Source organism: Gossypium arboreum, chromosome 10 (assembly GCF_025698485.1).
Source record: "Gossypium arboreum isolate Shixiya-1 chromosome 10, ASM2569848v2, whole genome shotgun sequence".
Taxonomy (NCBI): Eukaryota; Viridiplantae; Streptophyta; class Magnoliopsida; order Malvales; family Malvaceae; genus Gossypium; species Gossypium arboreum.
The window spans coordinates 3,777,448-3,779,589 of record NC_069079.1 but is presented as its reverse complement, the minus strand read 5'-3'; the positions used below and the strand labels follow the sequence as shown (position 1 = coordinate 3,779,589).

The following is a 2,142-nucleotide window of genomic DNA, read 5'->3' as shown; positions in this document are numbered from 1 at the left end:
AGTCCTTCATAGCTGAAGTTCAGACGATTGGAAGCATCCACCATTTCAATTTGGTAAGTCTGGTTGGATTTTGTGCTGAAAAATTCAATTATCTTTTAGTTTACGAGTACTTGGTTAATGGATCACTAGACCGATGGATCTTCAACCAAAACCAAAAACTTGCTCTTGGTTGGCAAATTAGAAAGAAAATCATTCTAGATATAGCCAAAGGACTAGCCTATCTTCATGAAGATTGCCACCAAAAGATAATTCATTTCGACATCAAACCAGAAAATATCCTTTTAGACGAGAAATTCAATGCCAAAGTTTCAGATTTTGGGTTATCTAAGCTAATTGGAAGAGATCAAAGTCAAGTCCTAACAACTATGAGGGGAACCCCTGGTTATATGGCTCCCGAATGGCTAACTTCAACCATAACTGAGAAAGTAGATGTCTATAGCTTTGGTATTGTGGTCCTAGAAATTCTGTGCGGGCGTCGAAACATCGATAGATCTCAACAAGAAGAAGATTGGCATTTATTGGAACTGTTTAGGAGAAAGCAAGAAGAAGGGCAACTCCTGGATTTAGTTGATAAGTGCAATAGTGATATGCAATCGAATGCAATTGAAGTTGTGGAGATGATGAAGGTCGTTGCATGGTGCTTACAAACTGAATATGTAAAGAGGCCTTCCATGTCCACTGTGGTGAAGCTTTTTGAGGGCTCAGCTGATGTTGTAAGTAATAACCTGAATGAAGATTTTTTAAATGGATTAATACTTAAAGCGACAGAGAACTACACTTCAACAATTTTACCTTCCATATTATCTGGGCCGAGGTGACGATTACAGATACCTTCGTCAATTATATTGCTTAAAGAGCCAAGCAATAGTTGACAATTCAATGTTGTTATAGCCCAAATTTTGCCCCATTTATAATTTTGACCCACCTACCCAATACACAAGACCCATTAAATCCAAACCAACAAACCAAATCCCATAGCCCAAATACCACCAGCCCAATACTCAACTAGCCCAACATAAAAAAAAAAAAAAGAGAAACAGACAACAAGAAACCTTGGCTACCACACCCCACTTTCCTCTGACACTAGCATCATTTTTGGTCACCACCATATCGGCTACCACGCCCCATGCTTCTGCCAACACCATCCCCGCATGCCTGGCACCTCCTACCCTGCAAGCAGCAATGAAGAGATAGAAACTAATAGAAAATGAAAGTGTAAAGGCTATAAAAGCCATGAAAACAAGTGTAAAAAAGGGGAAGCAAAAAAAAATTTTCCAGCAAAAAAATTCCAGCAGCAAAAAAATTCCAGCAAAAAAATTTTCAGCAAAAAATTCCAGCAAAAAAATTCTAGCCAAAAAATTTCAGCAAAGAAAATTCCAGCAAAAAATTTCCAGCAAAAAAAAACCAAAAAAAGGAACATTTACCAATCTAAGCAAGAAAAAAACTTCAATATCCGGCAAGCAACCAAGCAACCAAGGACTGACCACCATTAACACCACAACCAAGCTCCCAAACCGAAACCCACTCTAAATACCCGAGCCAATCGATTATAAGCCACCCCAAAACTCAAATCTCAACTACCCGTAGCTTGATTTCATGCGGCGCATACGATGGCTGTTGGTGGCGCGTACGGTGGAAGGAAAAAGAGGGGTTCGACGGCTTGAAGCTTGGATCTCTTCTTTCTTTCTTTGTTTGCTGCTGGAGATTTGTTTGTTTTGGGGGGGGTTAGTATTAAAAAAAGAAAGAAATATTTTAGTTAATGGGTTGGTTTATGTAAGGTTTGATGGGTTAAATTTAGTTTGGGTTAATTAGTGGGTTGGGTGACATGTTAAGTTAGTGGGTTGGGTTGGTTGTGTTGGGTTTATTAAGTTAGTGAGTTGGGTTGGTTTGTATTATTATTATTATTTTTAAATTAGTGAGTTGGGTTTAGTTTGGTTTGAAAAAAATTAAAATAAAAATAAATAAATAAATTTTTAAATAGTCGGGTCAACCCGACTCTATTTATGACAATCTAATCCAAAGGATTGATCACCAACAAAGGCCCATTTCAAGAACCCGAGGAGAAAAGAGATTAATTTCAGTAACCCATAATATTGGACTTCGGTATATTCTTACCCTTTTTATTATTATTTACTCATTCCG

General features: G+C 37.7%; 1 long non-coding RNA gene across 1 annotated transcript; it reads right to left on the bottom strand.

Moving 5' to 3' along the window:
- Window positions 1-253: 253 nt before the first annotated feature.
- On the bottom strand, window positions 254-1,829 carry LOC128282399 (uncharacterized). The gene is made up of 2 exons (XR_008272665.1): window positions 1,425-1,829; window positions 254-1,170 (listed from the first exon to the last, which is right to left on the bottom strand). It is a non-coding gene; the product is annotated as an uncharacterized LOC128282399 (long non-coding RNA).
- Window positions 1,830-2,142: the final 313 nt, after the last annotated feature.